The sequence below is a fragment of the Coregonus clupeaformis genome, chromosome 8 (genome assembly GCF_020615455.1).
Source record: "Coregonus clupeaformis isolate EN_2021a chromosome 8, ASM2061545v1, whole genome shotgun sequence".
NCBI lineage: Eukaryota > Metazoa > Chordata > Actinopteri > Salmoniformes > Salmonidae > Coregonus > Coregonus clupeaformis.
Window position 1 is genome coordinate 648353 of NC_059199.1, and position 20601 is coordinate 668953.

At 45.8% G+C, this 20601-nt stretch overlaps 1 protein-coding gene across 1 annotated transcript in view; it reads left to right on the forward strand.

Moving 5' to 3' along the window:
• LOC121571120 (neurexin-2) overlaps window positions 1-20601 on the forward strand; it is a 712543-nt gene that overhangs the window by 48320 nt on the left and 643622 nt on the right. Inside the window, 1 exon segment of the mRNA XM_041882424.2 lies at window positions 18257-18274. The gene's annotated coding sequence lies outside the window, so the exon portion shown is untranslated.

Sequence of the window (20601 nt, forward strand, 5' to 3'; positions counted from 1 at the left end):
TGTATAGAATTGCAGGTAATCATCTGTAAAACTGCACATTTTTCTCTCATTCCCATGGCAAAATTAGTAGAATTGCATGACATGTGTTATAAAATTGCACTTATGGCCCCCAAAATTCTAGGGCCAGCTCTGACTGTATGTGTGAGTATGGATGTGGGTACGCAGACCCGCGAGCCACTACGGCCCCTGATGATGAGTTCAGATTTTTGTGGCCCATCCCTAAAGCCTGATTGACAGCTTCTCTGAGTGGACGTTTATTACCATCCTCTGAAGACTGTACTTTGCTGTGATTTGTTTTCATCCTTTACAATGAGGAAGCTGATGACATGACAATCACACGATATCCAACAGTGCATCAAACATCAAAGACATGTATTTCTATGATATGAAGCTAAATGGGGACTGAATTTCTCTCATCATAGGAAAAACAATGCCACATTGTTATTATTATACTGTATGCAATAAATACACTAGCGCCCTAAAGCTACTGTAGAGACCATGTAATAATAAAATCCTCCAGAAATGAATTAGTCAACAAATGTAGCCTGGACTTTGAAATACAGCTTCAGTAACAATCAATTCAATTCAGCCGTCCAAGGGACTCCGAATTATGTAAAAATTAATTAAGTAGAAATTAAATGGGTAAAGCGTTTCACTACCAAATTAATTGAATGTCCTGTCATTTATTATGGTTTATTGAATCTGATATAAGATTTGATTTGATTTTACTTTGAGAGAGAGAGAGAGAGAGAGCGAGAGAGAGAGAGAGAGAGAGAGAGAGAGAGAGAGAGAGAGAGAGAGAGAGAGAGAGAGAGAGAGAGAGAGAGAGAGAGAGAGAGAGAGAGAGAGAGAGAGAGAGAGAGAGAGAGAGAGAGAGAGAGAGAGAGATGGGGAGAGAGACAGAGAGAGAGAGAGATAGACAGAGAGAGACAGAGACAGAGACAGAGACAGAGACAGAGACAGAGACAGAGACAGAGAGAGAGAGAGAGAGAGAGAGAGAGGGAGAGAGAGAGAGAGAGAGAGAGAGAGAGAGAGAGAGAGAGAGAGAGAGAGAGAGAGAGAGAGAGAGAGAGAGAGAGAGAGAGAGAGAGAGAGAGAGAGAGAGAGAGAGAGAGAGAGAGAGAGAGAGAGAGAGAGAGAGAGAGAGAGAGAGAGAGAGAGAGAGAGAGAGAGAGAGAGAGAGAGAGAGAGAGAAGTCGTCAGTGTCTTTCCTGTGTCTTCCCTTTGTGGCAGAAATAAGATCTAATTCACACAGGCAGCGATATAAACACCAACGTGTGAAAACGGCTGTTTCATTTCTGGGCATGACTGGATTTACTATTTATCTTCTTCTGAAAACCAATCCTTTCACAACACCGGATAATGATTATACTGTCAATAAAGCCATGGACATTGAAAAGTTTCACAATGAAATTCCTTGTGCTTATTTTTCCATCCCATCTATGGCTAAACATTCTCCCCATTCTCATTTGAAATTAGAGTTCATTGTAGAATCAAATGGGCAAGTTTTATGCACATACACAGATCAAGCTCAAGCTTCTCTCTCATGGAGTTAAAGAGGCACATTGACTGTCTAAAGCCCCCAAGTGGTGAAGGTAGGCAACAACAACTCTGTCACGCTGATCCTCAACACGGGGGCCCCACAAGGGTGCATGCTCAGACCCCTCCTGTACTCCCTGTTCACCCAGGACTCCGTGACCACGCACGTCTCCAACTGAATCATCAAGTTTGCTGGCGACACAACAGTGTGCCTGATTACCAACAACGATGAGACAACCAGTGGGGAGGAGGTGAAAACCCTGGTCGGAGTGGTGCCAGGAAAATAACCTCTCCCTCAACTTCAACGAAATGAAGGAGCTGATCGTGGACTTCAGGAGACAGCAGAGGGAGCACGCCCCCATCCACATCAACAGGGCCACAGTGGAGAGGGTCAAAAGGTTCAAGTTCCTTGGTGTGCACATCACTGACAACCTGAAATGGTCCCTTTACACAGACAGCATGGTGGAAAAGGCGAAACAGCACCTCTTCAAGCTCAGGAGGCTGAATAATTCATCTTGGCCCCTAAGACCCTCACAAACTTCTGCAGATGCACCATTGAGAGCATCCTGTCAGCCTGTACGGCCATTGCACCGTCCGATACCGCGGGGCTCTCAAGAGGGTGGTGCGGTCAGCCCAACATATAACCGGGGGCACACTGCCTGCCCTCCAGGACATCTACAGCACCCGGTGTCACAGGAAGGCCAAGAAGATCATCAAGTACCTCAGCCACCCGAGCCACGGCCTGTTCATCCCACTACCATCTAGAAGGCGGACACAGTACAGGGGCATCAAAGCTGGGACCAAGAGACTGAGAAACAGCTTCTATCTCCAGGCCTTCAGACTGTTAAACAGTCACCACTAGCCTTAGTCACTGTTCTAGCCAGCTACCACCCAGTACTCTACCCTGTACCATAGAGACTATTTTATTTCACCTTTATTTAACCAGGTAAGCCAGTTAAGAACAATTTCTCATTTACAACTGTGACCTGGATAAGATAAAGCAAAGCAGTGCGATTAAAAACAATAACAACACAGAGTTAGATATGGAATAAACAAAATGTACAGTCAATAACACAATAGAGAATCTATATACAGTGTGTGCAAATGTAGTAAGTTATGGAGGTAAGGCAATTATGTGCAAATAGAGATACTGGGGTGCAAATGAGCAAAATAAATAACAATGTAAATAACAATATGGGGATGAGGTAGTTGGGTGGGCTAATTACAGATGGGCTGTGTACAGGTGCAGTGATCGGTAAGCTTCTCTGACAACTGATGCTTAAAGTTAGTGAGGGAGATAAGTGTCTCCAGCTTCAGATATTTTTGCAGTTCGTTCCAGTCATTTGCAGCAGAGAACTGGAAGGAATGGCAGCCAAAGGAGGTGTTGGCTTTGGGGATGACCAGTGAGATATACCTGCTGGAATTATTACGGGTGGGTGTTGCCATAGAGACATTGACCACTAGTCACTTTAATAATGTTTACTATTTTACCCACTTAATTTGTGTATACTGTATTCTAGGCATGGCTCATCTACTGCTGTATACACCTTTTCCATTCATATACTGTCCATACTGTCTATACACAACATTATATACATACTGTGTGTGTGTGTGGACGTGTTTAACCAGTCTTGTGGGGACCAGAAGTCTCCACGAAAATAGTAAACAAACAGAAATCTGACTGGGGATATTTTGTTGGTCAAATGCTATTTCTAGGGGGTTTAGGGTTAAGGTTAGAATTAGTGTTAGGGTTAGAATTAGGTTTAGCGTTAGGGTTAGGAGCTCGGGTTAGGTTTAGGGTTAGGGTTAAGGTTAGGTTTTTTGGGTTAAGGTTAGGGTTAGGGTTAAGTTTAGGGTAAGAGTACGGGTTAGGGTTGGGTTTAGGGTTAGGGGTTAGGGCAAAAAATATTTTGAAAGGGGCTGAATTGTGTTTCCCCACAAGGTTAGCTGTACAAGACTGTGTGTGTCTGTGTCTGTGTGTGTGTGTGTGTATAGCTTCGTGTGTATGCTTGTTACCTCTGCATAAATAAGTGCACATCTCTTTTCCCCATTGTGCACTTTTTTGTGCACATCTCCACCCATCCATACGCTTGTTCCCGGCTCTCCTCTCCTCTCCTCTCCTCTCCTCTCCTCTCCTCTCCTCTCCTCTCCTCTCCTCTCCTCTCCTCTCCTCTCCTCTCCTCTCCTCTCCTCTCCTCTCCTCTCCTCTCCTCTTCAACTACACTCACTTTGTGTGTGATGGGGGGATTGTGGTGGGGCTTAGCCAAGACTAGCACTGCTAGCTGCAGTACAGATGCTGCAGCTCACTAGGCCAGGCTAACTTAATGTGTCTAACCTGTGAGAAATTAGCCAAAACCAGCCACTACCTAGAAAAATATATGTTTTAAGTACACTATGTATACAAACGTATGTGGACACGCCTTAAAATTAGTGGATTTGGCTATTTCAGCCACACCCATTGCTGACAGGTGTATAAAATGGAGCACACAGCCAATCTCCATAGACAAACATTGGCAGTAGAATGGCCTGTACTGAAGAGCTCAGTGACTTTCAACGTGGCACCGTCATATTAATGACACTGATCTAGGATGACCTTATCCTATCCCAATCCTAACCTTAACCAAGGAGGGAAAAATTTCCAAACTAATGCCAAACTGACCTCAGACTAGCGTCTTAAGGGGCAACTTCACCCTGTATAATTACCCAGAGTACCTTTGTAGTAGCTACAATTCGCTATACCTTAGTACACTATACTATATTCCATCTCTCTCCCCAGTGTTAGCTGTAGCTGCTAAAGTTGCTAGCGGTTGTTATTTACTATGACGTTGATCACTAGGCTCTATCTCTCCAGTGTTAGCTGTAGCTGCTAATGTCGCTAGCCGTGGTTCTTAACTATGCTACTGATCACTGGTCTCGCTCTCCCCAGTGTTAGCATCTAGCTGCTAAAGTTGCTAGCGGTGGTTATTTACTGTGCATATGATCACTAGGCTCTCTCTCTTCAGTGTTAGCTGTAGCCGCTAAAGTCGCTAGCCATGGTTCTTAACTATACTACTGATTACTGGCCTCTGTCTCCCCAGTGTTAGCGTATAGCTGCTAAAGTTGCTAGCGGTGGTTATTTACTATGCCACTGATCACTAGGCTCTCTCTCTCCAGTGTTAGCTGCAGCCGCTAAAGTCGCTAGCCATGGTTCTTAACTTTGCTACTGATAACTGGACTCTCTCTCCCCAGTGTTAGCGTCTAGCTGCTAAAGTTGCTAGCGGTGATTATTTACTATGCCTATGATCACTAGGCTCTCTCTCTCTCCGGTGTTAGCTGTAGCGGCTAAAGTTGCTAGAAATGGTTCTTAACTATGCTACTGATCACTGGACTCTCTCTCCACAGCGTTAGTGTCTAGCTGCTAAAGTTGCTAGCGGTGGTTATTTACTATGCCACTGATCACTGGGCTCTCTCTCCCCAGTGTTAGCGTCTAGCTGCTAAAGTTGCTAGCGATGGTTATTTACTGGCTGCAGAGGTCATCAGAGACATTACGAGCTGTGACTTGCATTCAGCAGACCTCCTTGTGTGATACACAACCATTAAAGTGCACAGTTAGCCCCACATTATATCCCACTGTAGGCCTATAAAGATAGCAGCGGCTGCCATGTTGTGATATTGCGTGGGCGCCTGGCTGTGTGTGTATGTCTTTATGTGTTTGTTTTCCCCGGTGTAATATAGCCTGGGATTTTGAACAGGGGATGGCACTGTGAGTGTGTTTGATTTTCAACAGATCTATGTATTTTTATTTTATTCATTTGTTCTTTCTTTCTTTATTCATTCTCTTCTTTCTATATCACTATCTTTGACTCTCACTCTCTCTCTCTCTCTCTCTCTCTCTCTCTCTCTCTCTCTCTCTCTCTCTCTCTCTCTCTCTCTCTCTCTCTATATATATATATATATATATACATACATTTACATTTACATTTTAGTCATTTAGCAGATGCTCATATCCAGAGCGACTTACAGTTAGTGAGTGCATACATTTTTCATACACACTACCTGTCAGTGGGTGCTGTAGGTGGGTGTGGTGCAGGAATCAGGCGCAGGACGCAGAAAATTAGTGAAAGCACACTCAATACACGAGCCAAAAAGCCCGGAGGCGAGAATATACGCACACAGGCGTAAACCAAAAGGCGCACTAACATGTGCGAAAATACCCTCCTAAACAGAGGAGGAAAACCACGAAGAGCAAACGGGCAACAGTAGCGCACAAACACGACAGCGAAACAATCACACACAACACCTGACAAACACAACGAGAACTTATAGGACACTAATTAGCGCTAAACGAAAACAGGTGTACAACATAAAGACAAAACCAAACGAACATAGAAACATTCAACGGTGGCAGCTAGTACTCCGGAGACGACGACCGCCGAAGCCTGCCCGAGCAAGGAAGAGAGGCAGCCTCGGCCGAAACCGTGACACTACCTTTCAAAAGTTTGGGGTAACTTAGAAATGTCCTTGTTTTCGACAGAAAAGCAATTTTTTTGTCCATTAAAATAACATCAAATTGATCAGAAATACAGTGTAGACATTGTTGATGTTGTAAATGGCTATTGTAGATGGAAACGGCTGATTTTTTTATGGAATATCTACATATGCGTACAGAGGCCCATTATCAGCAACCATCAGTCCTGTGTTCCAATGGCACGTTGTGTTTGCTAATCCAAGTTTATCATTTTAAAAGGCTAGTTGATCATTAGAAAACCCTTTTGCAATTATGTTAGCACAGCTGAAAACTGTTGTGCTGATTAAAGAAGCAATAAAACTGGCCTTCTTGAGACTAGTTGAGTATCTGGAGCATCAGCAACTGTGGGTTCAATTACAAGCTCAAAACGGCCAGAAACAAATAACTTTCTTCTGAAACTCGTCAGTCTATTCTTGTTCTGAGAAATGAAGGCGATTTCATGCGAGAAATTGCCAAGAAACTGAAGATCTCGTACAAAGCTGTGTACTACTCCCTTCATAGAACAGCGCAAACTGGCTCTAACCAGAATAGACAGAGGAGTGGGAGGCCCCGGTGCACAACTGAGCAAGAGGACAAATACATTAGAGTGTCTAGTTTGAGAAACAGACACCTCACAGGTCCTCAACTGGCAGCTTCATTAAATAGTACCAGCAAAACACCAGTCTCAACGTCAACAGTGAAGAGGCGACTCCGGGATGTTGACCTTCTAGGCAGAGTTGCAAAGAAAAAGCCATATCTCAGATTGGCCAATAAAAAGAAAAGATTAAGATGGGCAAAAGAGCACAGACACTGGACAGAGGAAGATTGGGAAAAGTGTTATGGACAGACAAATCAAAGTTTGAGGTGTTCAGATCACAATGAAGAACATTTGTGAGACAGAGACCAAATTAAAAGATGCTGGAGGAGTGCTTGATGCCATCTGTCAAGCATGGTGAAGGCAATGTGATGGTCTGGGGGTGCTTTGGTGGTGGTAAAGTGGGAATTTCTACAGGGTAAAAGGGATCTTGAAGAAGGAAGGCTATCACTCCATTTTGTAACGCCATGCCATACCCTGTGGACGGCGCTTGATTGGAGCCAATTTCCTCCTACAACAGGACAATGACCCAAAGCACAGCTCCAAACTATGAAAGAACTATTTAGGGAAGAAGCAGTCAGCTGGCATTCTGTCTATAATGGAGTGGCCAGCACAGTCACCGGATCTCAACCCTATTGAGCTGTTGTGGGAGCAGCTTGACCGTATGGTACGGAATAAGTGCCCATCAAGCCAATCTAACTTGTGGGAGGTGCTTCAGGAAGCATGGGGTGAAATCTCTTCAGATTACCTCAACAAATTGACAACTAGAATGCCAAAGGTCTGCAAAGCTGTAATTGTTGCAAATGGAGGTTTCTTTGACGAAAGCAAAGTTATTATTTCTATTAAAAATCATTATTTCTAACCTTGTCAATGACTACATGTTCTATGTAATTTGCTATATTTCCTATTCAAACTCATTTCATGTATGTTTTCATGGAAAACAAGGACATTTCCAAGTGACCCCAAACTTTTGAACGGTAGTGTATAGGTATATAGAGATGAAGTCGGATGTTTACATACACTTAGGTTATAGTCATTGAAACTTGTTTTTCAACCACTCCACACATTTCTTGTTAACAAACTATAGTTTTGGTAAGTCGGTTAGGACATCTACTGTGTCCATGACACAAGTAATTCTTCCAACAACTGTTTACAGACAGATTATTTCACTTATAATTCACTGTATCACAATTCCAGTGGGTCAGAAGTTTACATACACTAAGTTGACTGTGCCTTTAAACAGCTGGAAAATTCCAGAAAATGATGTCATGGCTTTAGAAACTTCTGATAGGCTAATTGACATAATTTGAGTCAATTGGAGGTGTACCTGTGGATGTATTTCAAGGCCTACCTTCAAACTCAGTGCCTCTTTGCTTGACATCATGGGAAAATCAAAAGAAATCACCCAAGACCTCAGAAAAATAATTGTAGACCTCCACAAGTCTGGTTCACCCTTGGGAGGAATTTCCAAACGCCTGAAGGTACCACGTTCATCTGTACAAACAATAGTATGCAAGTATAAACACCATGGGACCACGCAGCCGTCATACTACTCAGGAAGGAGACGCGTTCTGTCTCCTAGAGATGAACGTACTTTGGTGCGAAAAGTGCAAATCAATCCCAGAACAACAGCAAAGGACCTTGTGAAGATGTTGGAGGAAACCAGTACAAAATGATCTATATCCACAGTCCTACAGTGAGGGAAAAAAGTATTTAGTCAGCCACCAATTGTGCAAGTTCTCCCACTTAAAAAGATGAGAGAGGCCTGTAATTTTCATCATAGGTACACGTCAACTATGACAGACAAATTGAGAAATTTTTTTCCAGAAAATCACATTGTAGGATTTTTTATGAATTTATTTGCAAATTATGGTGGAAAATAAGTATTTGGTCACCTACAAACAAGCAAGATTTCTGTCTCTGACAGACCTGTAACTTCTTCTTTAAGAGGCTCCTCTGTCCTTCACTCGTTACCTGTATTAATGGCACCTGTTTGAACTTGTTATCAGTATAAAAGACACCTGTCCACAACCTCAAACAGTCACACTCCAAACTCCACTATGACCAAGACCAAAGAGCTGTCAAAGGACACCAGAAACAAAATTGTAGACCTGCACCAGGCTGGGAAGACTGAATCTGCAATAGGTAAGCAGCTTGGTTTGAAGAAATCAACTGTGGGAGCAATTATTAGGAAATGGAAGACATACAAGACCACTGATAATCTCTCTCGATCTGGGGCTCCACGCAAGATCTCACCCCGTGGGGTCAAAATGATCACAAGAACGGTGAGCAAAAATCCCAGAACCACACAGGGGGACCTAGTGAATGACCTGCAGAGAGCTGGGACCAAAGTAACAAAGCCTACCATCAGTAACACACTACGCCGCCAGAGACTCAAATCCTGCAGTGCCAGACGTGTCCCCCTGCTTAAGCCAGTACATGTCCAGGCCCATCTGAAGTTTGCTAGAATGCATTTGGATGATCCAGAAGAGGATTGGGAGAATGTCATATGGTCAGATGAAACCAAAATAGAACTTTTTGGTAAAAACTCAACTCGTCGTGTTTGGAGGACAAAGAATGCTGAGTTGCATCCAAAGAACACCATATCTACTGTGAAGCATGGGGGTGGAAACATCATGCTTTGGGGCTGTTTTTCTGCAAAGGGACCAGGACGACTGATCCGTAAAGGAAAGAATGAATGGGGCCATGTATCGTGAGATTTTTGAGTGAAAACCTCCTTCCATCAGCAAGGGCATTGAAGATGAAACATGGCTGGGTCTTTCAGCATGACAATAATCCCAAACACACCGCCCGGGCAACGAAGGAGTGGCTTCGTAAGAAGCATTTCAAGGTCCTGGAGTGGCCTAGCCAGTCTCCAGATCTCAACCCCATAGAAAATCTTTGGAGGGAGTTGAAAGTCCGTGTTGCCCAGCAACAGCCCCAAAACATCACTGCTCTAGAGGAGATCTGCATGGAGGAATGGGCCAAAATACCAGCAACAGTGTGTGAAAACCTTTTGAAGACTTACAGAAAACGTTTGACCTGTGTCATTGCCAACAAAGGGTATATTACAAAGTATTGAGAAACTTTTGTTATTGACCAAATACTTATTTTCCACCATAATTTGCAAATAAATTCATTAAAAATCCTACAATGTGATTTTCTGGATTCTTTTTTCTCAATTTGTCTGTCATAGTTGACGTATACCTATGATGAAAATTACAGGCCTCTCTCATCTTTTTAAGTGGGAGAACTTGCACAATTGGTGGCTGACTAAATACTTTTTTTCCCCACTGTATATCGACATAACCTGAAAGGCCGCTCAGCAAGGAAGAAGCCACTGCTCCAAAACCGCCATTAAAAAGCCAGACTACGGTTTGCAACTGCACATGGGGACAAAGATCGTACTTTTTGGAGAAATGTCCTCTGGTCTGATGAAACAAAAATATAACTGTTTGGCCATAATGACTATCGTTATGTTTGGAGGAAAAAGAGGGTGGCTTGCAAGCCGAAGAACACCATCCCAACCGTGAAGCACGGGGTTGGCAGCATCATGCTGGAAGGAAAATTATGTGGTTATATTGAAGCAGCATCTCAAGACATCAGTCAGGAAGTTAAAGCTTGGTCGCAAATGGGTCTTCCAAATGGACAATGACCCCAAGCATGCTTCCAAAGTTGTGGCAAAATGGCTTAAGGACAACAAAGTCAAGGTATTGGAGTGGCCATCACAAAGCCTTGACATCAATCATTTTACATTTACATTTTAGTCATTTAGCAGACGCTCTTATCCAGTGCGACTTACAGTTAGTGAGTGCATACATTCTTCATACTGGTCCCCCGTGGGAAGCAAACCCACAACCCTGGCATTGCAAGCGCCATGCTCTACCAACTGAGCTACACAGGACTGAGCTACACGGTACCTCAATCCTATAGAACATTTGTGGGCAGAACTGAAAAAGCATGTGCGAGCAAGGAGGCCTACAAACCTGACTCAGTTACAGCAGCTCTGTCAGGAGGAACGGGCCAAAATTCACCCAACTTATTGTGGGAAGCTTGTGGAAGGCTACCCGACACGTTTGACCCAAGTTAAACAATTTAAAAGCAATGCTACCAAATACTAATTGAGTGTATGTAAACTTCTGACCCACTGGAATGTGATGAAAGAAATAAAAGCTGAAATAAATCATTCTCTCTACTATTATTCTGACATTTCACATTCTTAAAATAAAGTGGTGATCCTAACTGACCTAAAACAGGGAATTTTTACTAGGATTAAATGTCAGGAATTGTGAAAAACTGAGTTTAAATGTATTTGGCTAAGGTGCATGTAAACTTCTGACTTCAACTGTATATATATATATATATATATATATATATATATATATATATATATATATATATAGCCCTCTCTCCCTGAGTGTGTTTGCTTTTGTGTGTTTGTTACCTGTCTGTTCTGTGTGAAAGAGTGTTTTTCTCTCCATGACATATTGTATACCTTCAGTGTGAATATCCCTGATATTTAGGAACGAGACCTCAGAGACCAAGGCTCAATTGATTCTTCTGGCTATCACATTATTCCCAGAGTTTAATCCATTGACTCAAGGCTCTTCACAGGCCCTGGGACTACCAAAGACTAGCAGAACACAGAATGGTCGCGCTAACAGGAGGTTGGTGGTACCTTAATTGGGGAGGACAGGCTCGTGGTAATGGCTGGAGCGGAATTAATGGAATGGTATCAAATACATCGAACACATGGTTTCCATGTGTTTGATGCCAATCCATTTACTCCGTTCCAGCCATTATTATGAGCTGTCCTCCCCTCAGCAGCCTCCACTGGTCGAGCTTGTGATCCCATCTCTGCTGGCCTGTCTGTGTGAGCGTCCATGTGTGAGGGGTGGGGGGTGCACTTATTTACACAGAGGCAATTAACACAGTAGCGTGGGCACACCCCAAAATATAACACTTTACATCTGCCAATTGGCACAAAATTGATCCCGTCCCCTAATTGCGAATTTCACCCAGCAGCAGATTGATATTTCAGATGAAAGTATGCGTGTTTATACATAAAAAAAATATATATATATATATATATATATATATATATATATATGTTTATTGGATATGTTGCGAGTCCAGCGATCAAGGGGCTGGGCTGGGTTCCCATGTACCGAGCTGAGAGCCGAGGGGAGACAGTGGTGCCAGCTTTGCAGACCCATAGATATTGATATTGAGCTCTCCGCTTGGTTGGACTGTAACGAACCCTGCATCCTGAGTCGGTTCCTGTCGGTGTTGTCAGTTTTTCTGTTCGGGATCTCCTGTTTCCCGAGGGTTCTGGAACGCTCCCTGCCTGGTTGCCGGGCGACATTGCTAGGCGGGAGCTCTCATGATTTACCACACCTGCATCCCATCAGCAATCTGCACACCTGGTCCTGATCATCACCCTTTTTAGGCGCTGACCTGACATCCATTCCCTGCCGGATCGTTAGCCATGAACAGTAGGTTTACCAGAGTATCAGTCTTAGAGCTTCTAGCGTTAGTTTTGTTGTTTTGCACCTTGTTGGTTTGTTGTTTACTTACCTCCGTTTTGTTCCATCTGCAGTCACTCGTCCGGAACCTTCATCCAACCTCTGCCTGGTGGTCGGCGGCTGCCGAGCCATGACTGGATCAACCACTGCACCCCCAACAACTAATCAACGCCGCCCGCTCTGTTCCCTGGATTATTCAGCATCACTCTTGAATTTGTAAATAAACACTCACCTTCGTTTCAACTTACCTTGTCCTGGTCTGCTTCTGGGTTCTGGCTTTGTAACTCGTGACAGAACGATCCGGCCAGTAATGAACCCAGCGGACCTGGACTCTGTTCGCCATGCCATTTCCCATCAGGAGAAGATGTTGGGACAACATAGCACGGCACTACAGGAGATAGCGTTGTCAGTTCGGAACCTTTCCACCGGGCTGACGGAGATCCAGGCCCAGCTCAGTTTGCCGGTGGAGAATCCACTACCGGTTTCACCCATCTCGCCTGCCACTTCTGGAGCTGTGTCCGTCCATGAGCCCAAGGTTCCGACGCCGGATAAATATGAGGGAGAGCTGGGAAGATGCCGTTCTTTCCTTATGCAGTGTGGCTTAGTTTTCGATCTACAGCCCAACTCTTATGCCACAGACAAGGCTAGGATAGCCTTTGTTATTGAGTTGCTGCGTGGTCGAGCGCTGGAGTGGGCTTCAGCCGTTTGGGAACGACAGGACACCTGCATGGCTTCATACCAGGAGTTCACGGCCGAGATGAGGAAGCTATTCGACCATTCCGTCCGAGGTATGGACGCAGCTAGGCGCCTGTTTTCACTTCGCCAAGGAACTCGCAGCGCTGCCGACTTCGTGATCGAGTTCAGGACGTTGGCTGTGGAGAGTGGGTGGAATGAGGAGTCTCTGCAAGCGGCCTTTTACCAGGGTCTGTCGGAGCAGCTCAAGGATGAGTTGATCTCCTATCCGGAGCCTAGTGACCTGGACAGCTTGGTAGCCTTGTCTATTCGGGTGGATACCCGAGTTCGAGAGCCGAAGGAGGGAGAAGCAATGGGGCCCGTCCAATCGATCAGCTTCTCAGTTCCCAGTCGGGTCGGGTGGTGGACCAGAACACGTCGATCATTCTCCACCACAAAGGATTAGTGGAGAGGTCCTCTCTCCCGATTCTGAACCCATGCAAGTGGGGCGGCACGGGTTAACCAAGGAGGAGCGTCAACATAGACGTAAGACCAACTGCTGCCTCTACTGTGGTAGCTCGGGACATTACATCTCCACTTGTTCCCGGCGGTCGTCAAACTGCCCGGCTCGCTAAAGTTGGGAGGACTTTTAGCGAGCCAGTTTCAACCTCTCAGTACCTCTGTCAGACCCCGTTTCCGGCTACCCTCATGAACAGGAATCAGAGCTTAGCGATTAACGCTTTTGTCGATTCAGGTGCCGATGGAAGCTTTATGGATGCCGAAGTGGTGGAACAGCTGGGGCTTTCCAAGGAGCAATTACCGGAAGCCATTGAAGCAACCACTCTGAACGGCAGTAGTCTGGCACGATTACGATGAGGACTGAACCGGTTAAGATGCTGTTGTCGGGGAATCATTCTGAGGTGATCTCATTCTTCATTCTGCCGTCTTCCCATGTCCCTCTGGTCCTTGGATATCCCTGGCTGAAGGAACACAATCCCACGTTCGATTGGGTGACGGGCAAGGTAACGAGTTGGAGCCTTGATTGTCATGCTAACTGTCTCAAGACTGCCTGTTCCCATTCGGTTCCCAGTCAGGTGATTGAGGCTAAACCCCCAGATTTGTCACTGGTTCCCGAGACATATCACGATTTGGGGGAAGTGTTCAGTAAGCAGAGGGCTCTGTCACTTCCTCTCCACCGACCATATGATTGTGCCATCAACCTGTTCCCTGGAGCTGTCTATCCCAAGGGACGGTTATACAGTATCTCCCTACCTGAACGTGAGGCTTTGGAGACCTACATCAAGGAGTCCCTAGCTGCTGGCCTCATTCGTCCCTCGTCATCACCCCTGGGGGCAGGATTCTTCTTTGTGGGTAAGAAGGATGGCTCTCTTCGACCGTGTATTGATTATCGGGGGTTGAATGATATCACGGTCAAGAACAAGTATCCCCTGCCCTTGATGAGCTCTGCCTTCGACTCCTTACAGGGTGCTACGGTGTTTACCAAGCTAGACCTACGCAATGCGTATCACCTGGTCCGGATCAGAGAGGGGGACGAGTGGTTGACGGGTTTCAATACACCGATGGGACACTTCGAGTATCAGGTGATGCCGTTTGGACTGACCAATGCTCCAGCGGTATTCCAGAGTATGGTGAACGACGTCCTGAGAGATATGATCGGTCTCTTTGTGTTTGTTTACCTGGATGACATTCTGATCTTCTCGAAGGAACCTTCCGACCACGTCCAGCATGTCCGACAGGTTCTGCAGCGATTGTTGGAGAATCGCCTGTTCGTTAAGGCCGAGAAGTGCGAGTTTCACGCCCACACGACATCCTTCCTCGGGTACATCATCTCCAGGGGAGAGATTAGGATGGACCAGGAGAAGGTTAGAGCGGTTCTGGAATGGGCCCAGCCCGGTGCGAGATTGCAGCTCCAGAGATTTTTGGGGTTTGCGAATTTCTACCGCAGATTCATCCGGGATTACAGCCGTGTGGCCGCTCCGTTAACTGCCTTGACTTCCAGTATCAGGACCTTCAAGTGGAATCCGGAAGCGGATCGAGCGTTTCTGGATTTGAAGAGGCGATTCACCAACGCACCGATTCTCTCTCAACCGGACACGGCCCGTCAGTTCGTCGTTGAAGTGGACGCGTCTGATGTGGGAGTTGGCGCCATCCTGTCGCAGCGATGCTCCACGGACAGTAAACTCCATCCCTGCGCCTACTACTCTCGTCGTCTTTCGCCTGCGGAGAGGAACTACGATGTGGGTAACCGGGAGCTTCTCGCGGTGAAACTTGCCTTGGAGGAGTGGCGCCACTGGTTGGAGGGGGCGGAGCAACCGTTTATTGTCTGGACTGACCACAAGAATCTTGCTTACGTGCAATCGGCTAGACGTCTCAACTCCCGTCAGGCCAGGTGGGCGTTGTTTTTCGGACGATTCAATTTTTCCCTGACGTTCCGACCTGGATCGAAGAACGGCAAGGCGGACGCCTTGTCCCGGATGTTCTCCAAGACGGAGGAGAGTGGGGCCAAGACCGAGACGATTCTTCCCCGGAACTGTGTCGTGGGGAGCAGTTATGTGGAAGATTGAGGAGGAGGTTATGGCGGCCCTTCGGACGCAACCCGGTCCCGTAACGGTCCACCCGGTCGGTTGTTTGTGCCTGAGTCGGTTCGTTCTGCTGTCCTCCAATGGGCCCACGCCAGCAAGATGGCTTGTCACCCTGGCGTGGCTCGGACGATGGCGTTTCTTCGCAGACGATTTTGGTGGCCTGCCATGGGAGAGGATACTCGGGGGTTTGTTGCTGCCTGTCCAGTGTGTGCGCAGAATAAGAGTGCCAATCGGCCCAGCTCTGGACTACTTCACCCCCTTCCTATTCCTCGGCGACCATGGTCGCATCTGGCCCTGGACTTTGTCACTGGATTGCCCTCTTCTGAGGGGAACACGGTCGTTCTGACTATCGTGGACAGATTCAGCAAGTTCGCCCACTTTGTGCCCATTTCCAAGCTTCCCTCTGCCTCTGAGACGTCCGAGATCCTGGTTAGGGAGGTTTTCAGGGTCCACGGGTTGCCTAGTGATATCGTTTCCGACCGTGGTCCTCAGTTTACCTCTGCTGTCTGGAAGTCCTTCTGTTTGGCCATTGGAGCTACGGTCAGTCTCACATCTGGGTTTCATCCCCAATCTAATGGTCAGGCGGAGAGAGCCAACCAGAAGATGGAATCCACGCTACGCTGCCTTGTCTCCGCCAACCCCACCTCCTGGGTCTCTCAGTTGCCTTGGGTTGAGTATGCCCATAATACTCTCCCTACATCTGCCACTGGGATGTCTCCCCTTCCAGTGCCTGTATGGCTACCAACCTCCCTTGTTTCCTTCTCAGGAGAAGGATCTCTCAGTACCCTCTGTTCAGGCCCACATTCGTCGTTGCCACCGGACCTGGCATCGGGCCAGAAAGGCACTCCTTGGAGTTTCTGACCGGTATCAGCTCCAGGCGAATCGTCGCCGGATTCCCGCTCCCACCTATACCATCGGAGATAGGGTCTGGTTGGCCACACGGGATCTTCCTCTACGGACTGAGTCTAGGAAGTTGTCACCGAAGTTCATTGGCCCGTTTGTGGTGGAGAAGGTGATCAATCCGGTTGCAGTTCGACTCAAGTTACCGAGAACGCTCAGAGTTCATCCCACCTTTCACGTCTCCTGCCTCAAGCCTGTTCTCCTCAGTCCTCTGTTGCCTCCTCCGCCTCCTCCTCCTCCTCCTCGGATGATCGGAGGTGGTCCTGCCTATACGGTGCGACGCATTATGGATTCCAGACGGCGGGGCCGGGGTTTCCAGTATCTCGTGGACTGGGAGGGGTATGGTCCTGAAGAGAGGAGTTGGATTCGCGGCGACAGATCCTTGATGCTGACCTCCTTCGGGACTTCTACCGCCTCCATCCTGGCGCTCCGGGAGTCCGCCCGGTGGCGTTCGTCGGAGGGGGGGTACTGTAACGAACCCTGCATCCTGAGTCGGTTCCTGTCGGTGTTGTCAGTTTTTCTGTTCGGGATCTCCTGTTTCCCGAGGGTTCTGGAACGCTCCCTGCCTGGTTGCCGGGCGACATTGCTAGGCGGGAGCTCTCATGATTTACCACACCTGCATCCCATCAGCAATCTGCACACCTGGTCCTGATCATCACCCTTTTTAGGCGCTGACCTGACATCCATTCCCTGCCGGATCGTTAGCCATGAACAGTAGGTTTACCAGAGTATCAGTCTTAGAGCTTCTAGCGTTAGTTTTGTTGTTTTGCACCTTGTTGGTTTGTTGTTTACTTACCTCCGTTTTGTTCCATCTGCAGTCACTCGTCCGGAACCTTCATCCAACCTCTGCCTGGTGGTCGGCGGCTGCCGAGCCATGACTGGATCAACCACTGCACCCCCAACAACTAATCAACGCCGCCCGCTCTGTTCCCTGGATTATTCAGCATCACTCTTGAATTTGTAAATAAACACTCACCTTCGTTTCAACTTACCTTGTCCTGGTCTGCTTCTGGGTTCTGGCTTTGTAACTCGTGACATGGACAGTGATTCTTATTTCCATCTTCCACTAGATTATGTCTGCCTGTCTGCTCTAGTCCCATCCACCCACCCAACCCTAGATGAGCTCTCTCACAACCTGGAATGAGCTTTATGCTGAGTCACTTCATACTCTTGCTCTCTTTCTCTCTATATATACGTCTCTCTCTCCATCTTTCTCTCTTTCTCTCTCTTTTCTCGCTCTTTCTTGCACTCTCTCTCTCTCCCTCTCCCTCTTTCTCTCTCTCTATATATATCTATCTTGCTTTATTTCTCTCTTTCCCTCTCTCACACATAATACTCTACTCGCTTCAGCGGACTCCATTGGCTTATGCTGTCCGGTATATCAGGTGTGTCAACATTTTATGCCATGTCATTCACAGATGAGGCTATAATGATTGGGGATAGTGCCCTGATTCTAAGTGTGATAGCTGGCCACAATTTCCAAACAATGGGAAGAGCACCGGCGGTAATAAAAGCATAGCAGCTTTTTCTCAGTATGGGAACGACATCTCTAAACACCCTCATGACTCCATTTAAAATGAGCGTGTGCATATTTTTCCTCATCCACAGACAGAGTTTATAGGTGCATTTTAGAGGTTGAAAGATGTTATATTGTCTGTTTTTTTACCAGGAAGACTACAACTGAAACAGCCTTTAACGTGTTAATGTTTCCTCCTATCAGTACCACTTTTTTCCCCTTCTTCTCAATTAGCAAGTGTATGTGTGTTGCTCTGTGAATAAGTGTGATGTCGTTAATTGCTGTCTTCATGCCTTTCTCTCTCTCCCTTCCTCATGTGTCATCCATCTTGTATTTGTGTCGGGTTGGGGGTGAACGGGGTTGTCTTGATTTGAGCTTTGAACTAAACTATATTTTCTCTCTCTCTTTATCTCCCCACAGGAGACTCATCGCAGGCCGGTAAGTTGACTATCTATCTCTTCACTTTCTCTCTTGCTTTGACACATGTACTGATGTTTTTTTTGTCTGTGGCTGACAGTGTGTGGGATCTGATGATTCTAAGGCATGGTTCAGACTGAACACGTATGGTGCGTGCCGATGCACACACACACACACACACACACACTCCATTGGGTATACAAAAGCACATATGAAAGCCTAATGTGCCTCTACAAACCAGACAGATTGAGATTGCTGTTGCCACTTGAACTTTTCTCCCAGCGGTGAAAGCAAACTTTAAAGGGTGCGCAATTACCATTTATTTGTATTGTGAGGCTGCGGGATTCCTGCTTTGATATCAGTGAGAGGAGCTCTCAGTCTCAGTGGATTGTGAGCAATCTAGAAAAGTGTGAACTATATTGCTTTCAATCAGTCATCTGCTGGTTGGGGCCCAGCAATTGACAGCAGTAACCACTCAGGCTGAGGATGAAGACATATGAGAGGCCGGGGTGTATCCAACTTCAATAGCTAGCCCACTCTGGTGAGAGAAGATGACTTAACGGCCAGAACATAGATATAGTTGCTCTTAAATTACAGAGTTCAGCAAGGTAACTCTGAATAGCAGATACATTAACAGGATGTATGGGATCATGTATGTGTGAGGAAGATTGAGGTATACAGCCTGTCTTTGTGAAGTATTATGGTGTAGATCTGTGTTTTGTAAAGGTTTGGAATTGGGTCAACTCTTTGTTGTGGTGTCTGCTTTGAGTGAACAGTAGAGAGTATTGTAGTTTATCACAATGTTGAGAGCATGCTTTTAAAGGTGAAATATGCAGAAATCTGTCTGCCATTTCCTGGTTGCTAAAATTCTAGTAGTTTGTTTAATTTCAGTTTATGTGACAAAACAAGCAAGTATAGTATAAAGAATCATTGTACCATCTAAACCGCTGTGAAAAATATTTTCCATACATAAAACTGTTGTATTTTCAGCGGTTTGAAGCTGATATACAAAACTGAAAGTTAAAGACACAAAAAGTAAACTTAAGACCGGGAAGCATAGAAATAGCACACATAGATCAACCACTTCTTAGACTGGGTTTCATTGAGAATGACAGATCTATAACACACATTTCTATGTGAATGCGGTCGTGTCGCCCCAAAAGTTACATATTGCAGCTTTAAATGTAAACTTTTAAGACCAGATATGCTAATAAATTCTACTTACTTTGTCTGCCTCCATCCCCCACTCTGCAATTGATTTCAATCAGTTCTTCCCAGACTTAGGTCCCAAAATGTAATTCAACCAAGGAGAAAATGCAAATGTATGGACAATCCCAGTTTTTGTCTATATTGCTGTGTATACTGCTAAAGTGTTATGCATCACTTAAGTATTCATTAAAACTACATCCAATATCTCAAATCTGCTGACATGCTACTGCACGCTAGATTTTAATTTGAAATCAGTGAAGTGTGTGTGTGTGTGGTGTGTGTGTGTGTTTGTGTGTGTTTATAGACAGGCTGATGAAATATATCAACACTCCACACAAACAGTTAGGAAATGGAATGCTTGCTGAAGCTATAGCTTCCAGCAGTTGCTGCAATGTGCCTTTCAGTCGAGTATGATGACATCAATATTATCGCTCCTCTACAGAATATTACTCCCCATGATTTATATAGGAATTTAATCGTTGGATGAAATGTACTGCAGCGTTCAGGCTATGTTCTGACTGAATGAGCAAATATGTGCAACACATACGTACACCATACATAATACAATGGAAACCTACACGTACACCAACGCACACATTTTCCTATTTTTGACAACCAAATTCAATGCTTTCCATAGTTTGCGACTGAAATCTGTATGATTATGACTGGCCTCTGTTCAAACATTTCAGGCGAGAGTATCTACATTTGTATGTTGCTAGTCCTGAGGAATGTAAAGCAGAAACCAGCAGGGTTCTGCAAAGACAGTCTTTAGAGCTAAATCCCTTGCAGACGACCTTCCACCTCTGTAAATACACAAGCTGTTTGTATTCCATCCATGGAAAAAACAAATGGCGTCTTGTGTTGTTGTGATGCTAGAGGTTACAGCCCACTGGTAATTTCAGTAGGTGGAAACCGAACCTCACCCTCTCCTTGTTGTCTGCTATAGTGAATATAGAGCATAAGAATGTCTTACCCTGTCCCTCAATGATCATCTGGGAGGCATGTATACCATACATTTCTGCCCTCTATATACTGCTGTTTACATGGCACATGCCATATGCTCCTCTCTAGGTTCATGACATGTATGTGTTGTTGGAATACACATTAAGAATACAGACATACACATGCCCAACCCTCAC